We start from the raw sequence: 16,105 nt of genomic DNA, 5'->3' as shown, positions 1-16,105 counted from the left end.
CGGTGGTCAGTCCCAGCTGCTGCGTAACGCCAAAATTCTCAAATATTTGATCCAAATGCCCCCGACTTTGGCACAACTACACCACCATCCAGCTCCACCACGAACCTATTCTGCCGTGCTGAAAAAACAAGTCTTCGCACTGTATCCCACACAAAACTGTTTTCTTTTTCTTTAAAAAAGCACTAGGCTGTGACCGGGATGGATTGCTTGCAAAGAGTCTCTGTGGCTTTAAAGGCTCTATTGCAAGGCTGGCTCGACCTGTCCTCACCAAGCTTCTTTGTACCAAAGCGCACAGGAAGCGTCCTTACCTTGTACATAGATGAGATGATCTCCTTCCCCTTCACAGCTCTTATTTGGATACGCGTAAAAATGTGCGCTCTTGTTGGTATCCTGCTTCGTATTTCGGCTTCTTGTCTGCCTTTTTGCCTAAATGAAACTGCCCCTGTGGTTTGTTATGAGAAGAAGAAAGCCAATAATCCGTCTCTAAATAACAGAGCAGAGCTAAAAAAGAAAATTCTTGCTCCGGGCTGCCCAAGCGCCTCTGGGCCAGGGATTAGGCTACAATTAGCTCAACTCCACTCTCTCGCCCAGGCAATTTTCTCAAGGAAGAAAAACGTGATACCCCCCTATTTTCTAAATTATGACTGCACAGATATAATAAGTTATCTTATTTTTTCCCCGGCAAAAGCAGACCGTTCCCTTTAACGGTGTGAAGTTGTGATTTAGAGGGGGATAGGAAACCCAACAGGCAACTGTCAGTCGCTCAATAGATTTAGAGCAGCAAAAAGCAGATTTTAATCATTGTCATTTCGTCTGATGTAATAGTTCCCCAGGCAGTTCCAGCTAGTAGGCATACATTTCCATCTCCAGCTCCAGCCTAAATTTAAAGTTTAAAGCCAGGCGGGCTGCCATAGTCCTTCACTCAGGCAACATATAATAAAGGCGCAGTAACTTGTTGATAAAGTCTCAGTAGAAAAAATATGTTAAAAATGAAGAGATATCCTTGAACCAATATCTTTCATGCGGTGATTTCCCTCTGTGTCCCCGCTCCCTCTTTCTCTCCCTCTCTCTCTTGCCTTAATGTCTGGAGTTGTAACGCCAAATTTCCTGCAGGCCATTAAAATCAAATGACGTCTATGGACATGCATGCATGCTGCTGCTGCAGAAAGCGCCCTCACAACCTGCCTGCAGCCAAATGCGCCATTTCAATTATAGCGCAGGGCTTAGATGGAGATATCTGCCCAGAACACCCCCCTCCTCAGTCTCCAGTGAAAGCAGGCAGCCTCCAGACTTTTGCAAAATAAGATTTTGGCTGATTATTTTTTATTTTTCAACACATAAAGACACAAATAGAAGTGAAGATGAGCTTAAGTGTTGCGCCACTTTTGCACCGCGTGAAGGGGAAAGGGAGTCAAGCAGGTGCTCACACCAAGGAGACCATTATTTATTTATTTGTATGTTTGTTTATTTGCGGGTAAATAACTGTGAATAATTGATGCAACATTGAGCCCAGTGATTACTCTGTACCAGCATCCTGAGAGAAGTGTAATATTCGTTTCTTGATATTTGGCGCCAACCAGTGTAGGAACTTATTATTGGCTCACAGGAAATAGATGAACTATTTGGGATCCATTTCTATTGTTTATTAGCTGGCAGAAATGATGATGTGTTATAGATCCTATGGAAGATTAAAGTTACCTTTTAGTATTATCATGACCTTTTATAACCCATAATAATTCCTTTGATTTCTAGGGATTATCATTAGATATCATATAGCTTTTGCATTAAGTAGGCCTAAATATGAAATAATGAGTATTTAAATAGGAAATACAATAGTGTTGCAGGAGATGTTTGACAGCAGGACTGGTGGGAGTGTGAGAATGTGTCTCCCTCCTTGAAGCGGGCCAAGTCTTCATAATTAGGCAGACCTCAGTGCGCCTCAGAGCTCTCCCATCTTCCCCTCTGGCACAGATTTGTTGTTTCCAGAGGTACAAACTGGAGGGGAAACTGAGTTTTTTTCTCATTAAAGGAAACAAGCCCGGAGTTAGTTCAATTACATGAAGTATGCAGGGATGTTGTAAATTTAAAGATTTAAATAGCTTACAAAGTGGCCCCGGGCCCCATCAGTTAATTTCCTTAATTTATGGATTTTAGCGGAGTGTCTATGTGAAAGGGAAGAAGTAGGTCATCTTGAGGATTTGCATGAAGCTTTGAGATTTCACAACAGATCCAAACAGCTGCCCTCCTGACCGGCACCTCAGCAGGTGAAAGGACACTCCAGCTTTTTTTTCTTTTTTTCCCTAAATTTTATTTCAACAACACAAACATGTCGCCATGATGAAAAAAGAGACTTCTTTTCGATTCTTCTGGGGGGAAAATGCAGATCTGATTGTACTATTTGACCCAGGTAATGAGATTATTGATGCAGGAGCAGACAGAGATAACGGCTGTGCTCTAAAGGATTATTCCACTCAATCGCAAACGTATTTAAAATGTTTGCCTTTCTTAAATTGTGCAAGACATATTCAGATAGATTAAAATTCTGAGTTAATATTTTATGTCAATAATAATCATTCATTCATGCTTTAAAAAATATTATTATTGTTATTTTTACCATATATCAATTACATAATGGCAGCAGGTAATATGTTTATTTCAGAATGAGAATAATCAATTATATATTCTACTTAAATTACTTAAACAAATTCTCTCTGTACAATTACTTTGACTGAAATTCATAAATACAACAACTTTTCTGAGGTTAACTCAGATTCAGTCAAACAACTCATGATATAAAAATGACTTAATACTTGAGACACATGAGACCTGTTTTGTTGAACTGAATGTGTGTGTCTGCAATCATGTTTTTTCTTCTTCTGGAAAAGCCAGATTATGCAACCAGGTCAAGGTCTCACACTGAAGAATCAGTAGTTCTGCTAATTCTATACATAATGATGCTGGATCACAGTAAGGTGGAACATAGTACCATCTGCTGGTTAGCAGAAATATTGTGCATAAACCATCACTCTGGACGATCATTGTATAGAATATCTGGTTATTTATATCTACGTCATGGCAATTTGGGAGACCAATGTAGATAAAAAATATAGAGGTTAGTAGAACACATTTACAGTAGGAGATTTCAACTCCCATCTGAGCCTTACTGTTAAAACATCTATTTAGTGCTCTAAAATGGCACGTTACAATTTGTGTGGTATCATTAAATATGTAACTGTTTGCTCTAATCTTCCAATATTCTAGTAAGTGACTAATTGCCCCAGGACATTTGGCCAATATGTGTCTTTTTTTTCCTTCTATAAAAAAAAAATCTACATAAGGTCACCCACAAACTGTACTAATGCACTGAGGTGGAAACAGTAGGTACAATACAGTCACATCCTTTCCTCTAAACGCCAGCATTTGCAAGAATCTCTTTCAAGCATTTCGCATCAGATCAACACTCCTACTTTCCCCTCTGGCATGTGGAGAAAGTTTGAAAAGAACATTCAGAACTTGCTTTTAGTAATCTGCATGCTTTGTGGAGCCCGGTTGCTGTCAATCGTGCCGTTCTTCCAGCCATTTGACATTCTGCTTGATGTTGGTGTGTGTCTGAGGTGCAGCAGCGACACTTATTGTTCATTATTTCAGAGAAAGAAAGAGAGAGAGAGAGAGAGATGGAGACTGAGAGAGAGAGAGAGAGAGAGGAAGAGAGAGAGAGAGAGAGAGAGAGAGAAAGAAAGAGAGAGAGAGAGAGATACAGAGAGAGAGAGGGTAAGAGGGTGTCAGTTTATTAATAGAATGTGTGGGGTTGTGTTGCAAACAAACACCCAACAAGCACAGCACAGAATTCCCTCAAGTGCTTAATGCCAGCAATTAAGTTTCCAAAAAAACACAGAGAGTACACTCTGTGTATGTCTGAGAGTTGCTGTTATGAGTCAATCCTATACAGGTAAAACTGCAATGACCCCGATGCTGTCAAGTTATCGGTTTTTGTGTACTCAGAACATCGTGAGACATGTAGTGAATATTTACCAACTGGAAAAATGCTGAGTAACCCCAACACAGTCTATTTACTCCTTTGGATCTTATCATTGCATTTCTCTTAAAACTGTGAGCATTTTAAAAGTGAGCTTTTCTTATTTAAAAACAATTGTACAAAGGAAGTAACATATGTATTTAAAAAATATATGAAGCAAAGATTAGAGAAAATTCTTTTGATTGAATTAATCAATGCATAGCGCATACAATGTGCTGTAGAAGCAGGAATGACAAAGGTAAATCAAAATGTAGCTGAGTGACAGTCTAACCATGAACTTATAACTTCTGATGGCTTGATTTGAATTGAATTGAATTGATCTTACAAATCAAATCATTACACCACTTTTATGGTCAGGTACAGGACAGAAATCATGGCCAATCTCAAGTATTTGAGATTTGGCTAAAAGAATCTCTTTTGCTGCCATCATGTGGTGTGAGACTCTAATCACAGAATATATACAAGCTGTAACTAACTGCTTGGTACCTGTGGAGAAGGCCTGTGGGTAATAGAGGCCTTTCTGCTTCAAGGATGATCACTGTCATTTTCTACCAAATGTATGTATGTGGGTACAGGAGTTGAATTATGATGTGAGGGTGTAAAGGATATATTTACAAAATGTCAAGAAATTAGGCATTTTGTCTGTTCAGTCTGTATGGTGCTTTTGTGTTGTGTCCCTCGTCGTATCCATCATCAAACTCTCCTAACCGCTCTCTGAAATTCTTCAGAAAATCCCCTGAAATGTGTTATTCTGCTTCTGGCTTCAAACCAGTGTTACACACATCCAGCATCATGCCTTGAATATGCGAACAGAGGAAAAATGATCTTTTGCCTTCGTTACAGCTACTATTTGGTTAGCAGTAACAACGTGAACAGTGTGATGTCTCCAATCACATCTGGTATGCATCACATACTATTCCTCCCTGCTCTACGTGCCTTCGGGGAAGTCCCTGGCACTGCAGAGCACCCACAGTCCTCATTAGAGTGCATGTGTCATGATGGCATCAACCCGCAGCCTTGACTTATGCTTTATATTTACAATCATCCATCACAACACTATCAGGACAACAGTCAGTCACAGATCTCGTCTTGAACGGTTTGAGCTGATCCGGCTCGTGTTTGTAACTCGTGGTATGTTCAGCATCCTCAAGGGTATTATTCTGTCTGTAGCCGTGTTGTTGAGACTAGTAATGGCCTGAGACTGAAACTGGAGTCCCTGTCCTTTTGTTGTGCACTGAGCTCCCTAACAGCACAGAGGAGGGACAGGGTTTGATGTGTCTTCTGAAGGCCCGCTGCTTTGTCAACACTGAGGCCTCAGCACTGACACTATGGAAGCCGAGCGCCTCAGGGTGACAGGGAGGGGAGGGGTGGGGTGGGGTGGGGTAGAGTGGGAGGGATGGGTGGGTCACTGCAGCCTGGTAAAAGAGAGACAGAGAAAAAGAGACAGACAGAGGAAGAGAGAGAGAGAGAGAAAGGGGGGTGGGGGTGCCAGCAAGTGTGGCCAGCGCCCAAGGCTAGGGGAGAGTGCTCTGTGCAGCAGACTGCCTGATAGGGACTGAGGCTGCTGGCTGATGACATTTTATGGTCACAACATGCAATCCCACCAACTTTAGTTGGTGAAAATCCAGTTTTCATACGCTGAATGGTGGTGGGTTTTCTTGTTAGAGCTACACAAAGAATGACGCAGTTAAGTGTGTCATCATGTCCTTTGAGTTTTAATTCTTTTACAGTAAACAGAACAGTGGGTGGTAAAATAATCCCTAAACTCATACCACATGGAGGAAAAACAGACCTTTTTCAACTAATCGTGTAGATTTTACTTTGCAAACACAAAGAGCTTAAAAATCATTGTGCATAATTCTACTTATGAGCTTTCATTTGATAAATTAAGGCATAATCTGCTACCAAGTAACTAAATACGTTTACACATAATGTACTTAAGTACATTGTTGAAGTACTTGTTCTTTCCATTAAATTCTACTTTATACTTCTACTCCACTAAATGAGAGGGAAAAGTGTACTTTTTACCCCTCTACATTCATCTGGCAGCTATGCTTTCTGGCTTAACTCTGTACAAAAAAGCACTGTTTACTTGGAGCCCTGTTAGATGTCTATGAACTGTTAGCAGTGAAACCAAATAGACATTTTCCCTCTAAATTCCTCAGATGTTAGATATTAAATCTGTTTGTTAAACTGTTTAAGGCCCAAAGAGGTGAAATGATCCAATAGTTCACAGATAATAAATTAAAAGTCCCTTAAATAAATATACATTTGGCATAACTTAGTTTTTTCATCTTCTTAACCCATGAATCGTCTCACGATGGGACTAAACTTCCTAACTATATTTACAGCAGTTAACATTAGCTACACCTCGACCACCTACAGGAGTGAAGAGTCACATTTAGATTAAAACTGATGCAAGAGAACACAAGATATCATATTTTTATTTCACACGTTCTTCTTCCTTGTCAAAGCCTGGTGCCTACATTACCCACAATGCAGCTCAACTAAATTCACTTGACTGTACAGATTTCGGTGTGTTAGTGGCAATTGTAGCCTTCAACTGCAACTGACACCAACCTTTTTTTAATGTATGCAGTAGTACTCATCAAGACCTGAGAACAGACTTTGATGTGTGATGTAATGCACCAGTGGATGATATAATACCACTTCCTCTATGGAGTATTCATCAGCTACATTTCCACAAGAACGACCAGAGTCACTGTGTTGGATATAATGTTATGGGCCAGTTAGCCTATGATATATCTGTGTTGTGTAGTGAATCAGAGTCTGAATGTGCTTGCTGCCCTCCAGAGGGTGAGACAGAGCCTTGGCTGGGGTTGGCCTGAGGCACTGCTCTCTCCAAGGCTGGCCTGATGCGGGCTAAAAACACTTTGTGTTAAGTGGCCATAAGTAACGCTGGCTTTCTATTGTGCATGCAACCAGAGACTTTATTCTCTCACACATCATTATGGTTCACTTGTGTTTGTGTGGGGTCTCAGTGATGCTTTTCCCCTATGTTTCATCCGACCTTATCCTGTGAGTTTATCCCTCTGATACGGACTATTACTCCACTTCTGTGGAGCTACTGTTTACATGAGTAGCAAAGTGCTGTGATAAGAGACAGTTTGGATCTTCTTTGGTTGGTCTGGAAGTTAAATTCAAGATTTTCATCCGTCTGGTTTGTAGGCCTCTGTTTGAATTAGGTTTTGTACAGGCATGTGATTGACAAAAAAAGTGAGACAATATACACAGTGCAGACTCCCCACACACCCACTCAAACACACACATACCCTGACCCTACATACTTAACCATAAGTCATTTATTGAGTATGACTCCCAGAGTCTGAGAATTAGCTGAAGGGCTTTGGGTTTTCTGCTGGCTGGACAAAACAAGCAGGTTGAAGTCACATTAGACAGTTTTCTGACAATTTACAGACCAAATTATTAGTTGTTTAATCCTTTACTGCAGGTCTAGTCAGATTAAGATTCTATTTTCGATTAAATCATTAGCTGTTGACTCTGAATGGTGACAAAAAACAGCTGAAAATGTTCAGAATAACATGATTGGATGTCTTGTTCTGTCTGATAAACAGTGTAAAAGCATAAAATCCTCAAATTACAAGAGCTAGAATTTGCAGAAGGTCAGGTATTTCTGCTTCAAAGAGAACTTGAATGATTAACACATAAACCAAGTAGATGCCAAATGTTTTTTTCTGCCAATCAATCAATTACTCAACTATTTGTTTCTGCTGTGGGTCACATTTTCAGAATGGAAAATCTGGAAAATTCCCATCCCTGTTTGTTTAACTGTTCAGCAATGTGGAACATTTCTGCAAGTCAGTAACTATAAACCTTTCTCATGAGAGCTTGTATTCCATTGTGCTACATGCGACAATTTGTTTTCTTCAATAAGAATAATACATTTCTTATTACAATATTTAAAATCTGCACTAATGAATATTTCTATATTAACAATGGATGAATGTAATGTAATGTGAAAGGGCTGCTGGGCTTACAGACCTGCTGCAGTTCAGTTCTACAGAGCATTTTGGCATCTTTCTTTCAACATCATAACAGACTTTTCTTTTTCTTCGTTTTCTTTTTTTTTAATGGATAAAACCACTGTACAACCCTGCTCAGCACTAAATGGCAAACATAGCAACTAGCTTGTGAACACAGTACTTAGCAGCTAAAGAGCCAGATATTTCCCTCTGGAGTTTGTGGAGAGAAAAACAGAACTAAAAGCAGAGTGAATACTGGACTTACATTTGCCAGGTGGCCAGACACAAATCAATGCTAATGTTACTCTGTGCCTGCTGAATGTGTAAATAGGCCACTGTTAACTAACATGTTCGCCATATAAACTTTATAAAGTGATAGTGTCACTGTTGTGTTTACAGCTTGTGGGGTTGCATGTATAGGTGTCCAGAAAAACCAAACCCAACAATGAATGCATGTTTAATAAGGAAACAAACTAACTCTTTTATCTAAATAACTGAAATAATGTGAACATGGTTACAAAAACCTTACTGCTTGATCATGTTTCTTTACTTTTTGTGCACTGAGAAGAACTTTCCCTTTGGAAACTCTGAGTCTTGGGATTCATCATCACCAGAGTCTAATGAATAACACCACCACTGTGTCCTGCTCGGGAATGAACTGCTGTGAGTCGGCGTGGTGCACCTGCCTTCTGTCAGGCAGCCACAGCGCTGCAGCCAACCCAGCCAGCCTACAGGCACTCCTAGATAACTCTTGTCTGATTAGCTCCTTAGGAGGACATTGTTCCAAAAGCAATTCAATAAGACTCCCAGTATTAATTTAGTCCCGAGAGAGAGGCCCATCCATCCTAGGTAGGACGGGCTGTGCTCAGGGCCTACCCTACGGCCTGCTAATAGCACGGCACCTCCCAGCCTGTCACTATAAGTGATAGTCTCTGCAAGTTTGTTGCCTTGTTGTGTGTTTCTCCCATCAGGCAGTGTGCCTCCCTCCCTCCACTTCTCTCCTTCTTTCTCTCCGTCTTTGTCAGCGGTGGTTCAGGGCAGGTGTCTTCTCTGTCACTTCCATCACTCACACTGCTTGACGAAGGGAAGACACAGTTCAGAACACGACGGGAGCAGGGGATGATTCATTGAAAGCTCTCTTCTCTCGTTGAAAGGGAGCGGGAGAGAGAAACAGTGGCTGCCTTTTTTAGTGTTTGTGAGAGCTGCCAGCCACAAGGAAATAAGAGAAGAATCTGAAAATGCTTTCAATGTTATTGAAGCTCCGAGAGTTACTCCAAAGTGAATACACTTTCTTTTAAAAATAAGAGGTTGACGCATCTTCTGATGTGTGATGCACCTTTATTGATAAAGAACTCAAGCTGTTTTGAACTGGCAGGGGGTCCCAGCTGGGATATGGAGAGCACCGGTGTTTTCCTCCTACATGTTGTTTCTGTTTGAGAAGCAATGCTGTAATGTTGGGAATAGCTGAAGAAGATTGCAACTTTACACTGCCGAAACAGACATAAAGATGAGGAGGATTTCTGCAGGTTAGAGTTGTTGGAGGCCAGTTCACCTGTGGGGAACATCTCAGATCTTTTTCATTTGTGGCATGGCTTGATATAAATGCTGTGTTGTACTTAGATATGTCTGTACAGAATATGTGGGATAAGATACCATTCAAATGCAACTAAATTGTTTTATATTAAGAGATTCTTGGAGGCAAATTTACATTATTCATGATGATGCATGTTGCTTTTCCACTACAAGAAGATCTGATTTTCACACTTTGACACAGGAAACGTACTGAATTGCATGTGACTGTGTGATGTCATCTGACTTTTCTGTGCAGCCAAGAGAGTTGGCAACATTGTTTTCAACATTGGAACACAGTGCTCAGTGTTGGAAGGCATTATTAGGAACAAGCAGACCAACACTATAACACAAGTTAACTGCAAAAGCTCACAAACCTTGTTCTCATGCCAACGGAAGAAAGAAAATTGTATTATGAGTATTGTCATTAGTTATGTGCATCATTAATAAATTCTCTCTCTACTATAATGGGTGTTTCAGTTAGATATCCACACTAATTAGGCTACCTGCTGTTATGGATATGTGTGGGTTTTGGTACATTAATGTGTGGTAGTTTGTCTTTTTTATTTCTTTGCATTTCCTCTTAACACTCCGACATCTCAGCACACCTCCTTTCTCCTCCTGTCCATCAGCATCACCGCGCAGATGTTTGCCTCAACCCTTGATGTGTTTTTACATTAAAAATACATCCACAATATGCTATCATTAGAGGGTGGGTGGAGGTTTAGGTGGGAGGGGGGGGGGTATGATTGTCTAAATATGAAAAGCAAAGTGGAGCATTATTTTATCAACTAAAATGTTTTTCAAATGTAGTGATATAGCCCCAAGGTTAAAGAACCACTCTGCCCACAGCAGCTTGTGTGACTGGCGTAATTATAGATCCTGTGTTTATTGATTGGACTTCATTAAAGCTGCTGCATAATTCATGTCAATGGCAGCGTATAGCTTAATTAGAAGACTTGCAGTGGCTTTCATGGGTGTTTTAGTGTCAAAGCAGAAGCATGACAGGTGGTAGCAGCAAATTGGGTACCAAAGTGCACATTACTATATTACACATACCTCCATGAACGTGAGAGTACTTTGGGGGCATCGTTCTTTTGAAAAACAAAACCAGTGTTGGGGGTTGTAATATTTCAGATACAGTACTGCCATCATGTGGTTATGTACAATATGTCTCTGGATAGAAGAGAATACACAGCAGGGCTTTCCAGCTTTTTAAATATAGTGTTACAATAGCTGCATTCAGGAAAATAGTTACTTCAGACACAGGAATGGAAATTAGACTTGATAAGTGAAAAGCAATTAGAAAACCTGATTTCTGATCTGAGTATACAATACTGATAAAAGTAAATCATTCTTAGCTTTGTTTTTCTTTTGCAGTTTTTAAACCTTTAAATACAAATTAATGCCATCCAAAGCTTCTGCTGGTGCACATAAGAAAAAAATAATGACAGATTAAGATTGTAATTCTGTAAATTCACTCTCACAGCAATATACTATTATCACTCGCTCCATCTTGCCAAATGATACACAAGTGCTTGTTTCCAGAATGAGCATTGATTAAAGGGTCGGGCTAGTTAACCAAATGAGTTGTTCGGGAAGCGCGTGCCCTCAGCAGGACTAGAGTTTTGAGATTTCCTCCATAAAATTATTTCCCACTTGTCATTTTGCTTTGCTTGATTAATAACAGAGCTTGGGCAAATCATTTTAATGAGGTTTATATCACTGAGAGACGTGTCTGGAATGTGCTGCAACGCATTGCCAAAACAAACAAGGATTTCATGTGGAGGAGGGAGAATGAACCTGGCATGCATGTGAATCAGAGAAGTTTTCTTATTGACGTTTGAGGAAATATTTTCTGCTCTTTCAAATGTCGCCCATTGAACCGAGGAGTCAACCCCTCAAATTGTTTTTGTTCTGCTGATAAATGGGAGATTTTTTTTACAAAGGCATTGAGGCAGTTATTGCCATTGTTGTGTGTGTGTGTAAGCAGCTGGGTGTGTGCGCCTGTGAATGTTTGCGTGATAGAGCTTTGTCGTCAGAGAATCAGCAGAAACCTGTCATCAGCCATGTTAAAGCTGGCTCGAAGGCAAACACGAAGATTAACTAAGGAACTTATAATAATAATACTTGAAAAATGGAGCAAAGTCTCTTTTTACAGCCCTCCCGACCAAGACGAGGGTTGTTTATCACTTTGGGAAGATGTTTGGTTGCCTCCCTTGTACGTCTGCTTTGGGCCCTTAAGCTGATTTAGCTACACAAGCACGTTCTCTTCAAAGCATGTCAAGATTTTCCACGCACACTAATGAGGTAAACGGATGGCTTTTGTTTTCTCCACAGTTTTAACTTCCCCCAAAGTGCTCTCATGACTTATACAAGAGCTGTTGCGGAAATCAGCCTTGAGCATTTAATCAAATTTCTAACCCTACAGAGTGATCAATTTGTGCTGCAATATTCATCTGCCACACAAGCATACACATAATCTCCCATTCACACATACATATATGCCAGTACAACAACAAAAGAAGTAAGGTAGTTATTTGTTCTTATTAAAACAATGGAAGGAAAAATGCTGCTGTGACAAAAATGCTGCTGTGACAGATCCCCCCCCCCCCCACCCCTCCTTTTTAATTCTAGGCAGAGTGTGAATAATGCAAATAACTGTACATGCAGGCACCATACGGTACATTCTCTGATTTAATCACAGAATGTAAATGAAGGAAACGCTTTCCTTCAGAACAGACACTACACAGTATGTCTATGATGGAAGAAAAAAGGACAAATTTGTTTTACTTGTAGACAAGAAAACACGAAACTGTGCATTATTCCCCCTGTGTGATTGTTTATGTTGTCTGTCCTACTGGTTGTTTTTATCATTTGTTGTAGTTGACGACTGAGCATTTGTTTCAGGTGTAGCACTCCAAATCTCCTTGTAATATTATTGCATAATGACAATAAAGGCTTTCTATTCTATTCTATTAATTGGATGGATGGGTGGATGGATAAATAGTTAATAGAAACAAATGCAATTGAAGGCTAAATTATAAACAACATCTAAAACTAACTCAAGTATAAAACACAAACAGAACAGAAAGAATTGAATGGTGGATATTGGTATGGTGGTCTTGAGATACCAGACAATCGAAGATCTCTACTTACACAGACTAAAGGAAAGCATGCTGTGAACCTGTCGAAGTGGGGTGTAGTGCCTTTGCTGGCCACTCACTGTGCAAGGTCTACACTTAACACAATATAACTATAGCTGCAGAGAGGGCCTCCAGATGGCTTGAGATCAGGGGGAGCGATCTGTGGGCCAAAGCTGCTGGGACACAAGCCAGGGCATGATCAACCCTGGCTGGATTGCCTGCTGAGGGGGTATGATGTGGAAAGACTCAAAATCCTGATGACCTGTGGAACATTACTGATGATGTGTTCCTGCACATCCGAAGATGTGTCTTTGAATTGAATGGCTGGGAGAACGGTTGCTAACAAACCTACAACCCTCTTACATTTTTGTTATGGCCCTTCAGAAATGATGAACTCCGTAGTGAACTGCATGTCACCACCCCAATCTAAAGGGCTGCCCTAAAGATTTTGGATTGGTTCCACAATGCTAGGTCTCTTTTAAACTCTAAAACTGTTTTGTTTTGTTGTAACAAAACCTTGAACTCAGACCTGTGAGTCCTTTGGTACGGTAGTAAGGTGCATGATCATGCACCTTACTACCGTACCAAAGGACCCATAGATGTCAGAATTGTACTGTATTGTAAATATATGTACCTGAATAATCTAGTGTATATACATAATTTCAAGTAAGTTCAGCAACCACATTGGACTTTAGACAAATGAATTAACAACACAACAGGTGAATAAAGAAGATGCATGTTGAAAATGCTAAAGACAATTTATTAGTAGACACTCAGCCAGAAATAATAACCACCTGATGAATGTCTTCCTGAAATACACCATTTGATTGGCAGTGTAAAATAAGGCAAAGGGTTTAAAGATCATATTTTATACACTTTTGCACCAACAATAAACAGTTATACATTCACTTGTTACTGTAATTATGCTTTTGATAAATCTGTCCATACACCCACATACCAAAAAACTTTATTAGGAAGGGGGCAGTATTTGCAAGAGTAATACTCATCATAACGCAATATCTCCTTAGGCTAGAGATTGGCTATATCTACATCGAATCTGACCACAATCTAAACAAAGATTTGATTTTGGAACTGCAAAAGCCAACGCACTACCGAAAAAAAGTTCATACAATTATCATCACCATGAAAGGGTAAAACCATCAACATAGTTGAAGGTCTTCAAAGATTGATTATAGAGTGTATAGATTTAAATAATATGAATTTCCCCTAACCACAGGCAAATACATCTCTTTATAAAGAATTTTTTGTTACATAAAACACATTTCAAGCATGTAGCTGAACACTGACTGCTACTTTGTAGGATACAAGCCACAGGTTGTTCCCAGCACCCCAGCAATAAATCAATTCTGTCACAAAAAAATAACATTTATCTCACAAGTATTCATTTGAATCCATTGTTTTGGTGTCATTGTCATCATATTGATTCACTTCTCCATTGCACTTGAATGTTTCATCACTGTACACTAAGCTTAAATTGTGAACCAAGAAGTTTTAAACTAAACTTTCATAATGGAGAAACCTTGGCTCAGGTGTCTATTCAGAATACTGCTGCCTGTTTCAGTTTGAAATCTTAAGAGGTTTTTTTGGCATGTTTATTGTTGTAAAGTGTTACTACGGATCCCTAATTTTAAAAGTTTTGGGTTTAGGAATAACCAGTCTGTACTCTTTCCACCAGTGCACATTGTGTGGTCTGACCTGCTTCAAGTAGTATTTAAGAAAAATGTTTTAATAGTGTCAGTATTCTTGCAGTGTGTGTGTGTGTTTCAAAAATCTGCAGTAATAAAAAAAAAAAAGGTAAAACATCTCAACAGCTTATTCAGTACCACACATACGCGCACACAGTGGAGTGACTATGGGTAAAAATGTAATTAGCTGGGATAGTTATCTAGGTGGAGCTCATCTGTACAGGGTCTATTATCCTAGTGAGAAACAGATCAGGTAAAGTAATTAAAGAGCTAATTTCCAAGATTGTATGCATCTATTTACATTAGAAAAAAACAAACATCTTTTACTATACCTCTAAAGCACAGAGTGGTATCAATTCATCAGTCAAACTTAATTTTTTATCTTCTTCTTTAAATGGTGACACAATTTATGCAGTCAGTTGCTTCAGAGTCAGACTTGTGGTTTTCAGCTGGTGGATATTTTGTTTTGGAAAGAAACTCTTCAGTTGTTCAACACTCTACATTGGTATTACTGAAATAACAATGAATGACATCAAAAAGGAAATAAACATAACTTCACCAAGAAGCACTGAATAGATATATATATTTTAGAAATACATAGAAAAATATATAGTCATCTGAATGCCCATAATACAATTTACACAGTAGAGTCAGAAAAAGCCTATATCATGGTGTTGATTGGATGTGATTCATATAGAGGGTACAGCGTTACTGATGGTGTGAGATCTGGAAGTGATGGGGGTGTAAGTGTGATAGACGGAGAAGGTAGGGCATGCTCTCTTCTTCTTCTACTCATCACTGTCTAAATGTCTGAATCTTGAATTTTTAGACTGTTATGAAACCAAATTTTGTGTGTTTTTTATCATCATTTTGTCTATGATGGGAACAAAATGATTTCTAAGTCCGTAACACTACACAGGCATTAAGTGAAACTGGCAGTAACACTACATACCCTGTTGGATATCCTGCATTTAAACAACGGTCACCCAAGTAAATCCCTTTAGTGATGGGGGAACTACATGTATGTGTTAGACTAAATCACAAACCTAACTGACAAAGTTAGAAGTACAAAAATGCTACAATAAATGCACACAGCTTCTGAGCGGACAGCACTTTTTTTTTTTTTTTTCATTTTAAAGATCTAAACTATTTATAGTGTCATATTTTGTTGTGGTTTATGTTTAGCAAAACCGTTTACATCAAATATCTGTATTAGTATTCAGTGATACATCGAGGTATACTGATGCCTTACCTGCTGTGAGTCAAATAGTAAATGCAAATATTTCAACTTTAAACATAAATGCAGAGTTCATTTAAACAAATTGCACTACATGGTGTGGTGGGTGAGGATGATTGGGTGCGGAGTTCATTAATTTGGACATCCTCTGGAGGTCAAACAAGGACTAAAGCAATTACATTCATAAATATCAGGGTATAATTAATTTAAAGGTGGATTTCAATTATTTAAAATGACACATTATATTGAACATTTCAAACTCTTCATTATTCAGGTTTGTTGTGATCTGCTTGGTGTGGTAGGGGCTCACATAACATACTGTGTCCTGAAATAACACTTTATTTTACAGATTGCCTGGAAATTAACAAGATAAATTTGAAGGTATTTAACGGTTGATTTTCAGTGCA

Source organism: Scomber japonicus, chromosome 1 (assembly GCF_027409825.1).
Source record: "Scomber japonicus isolate fScoJap1 chromosome 1, fScoJap1.pri, whole genome shotgun sequence".
Taxonomy (NCBI): domain Eukaryota; kingdom Metazoa; phylum Chordata; class Actinopteri; order Scombriformes; family Scombridae; genus Scomber; species Scomber japonicus.
The sequence above is the reverse complement of the archived record's forward strand: the minus strand, read 5'-3'. Positions refer to the sequence as shown.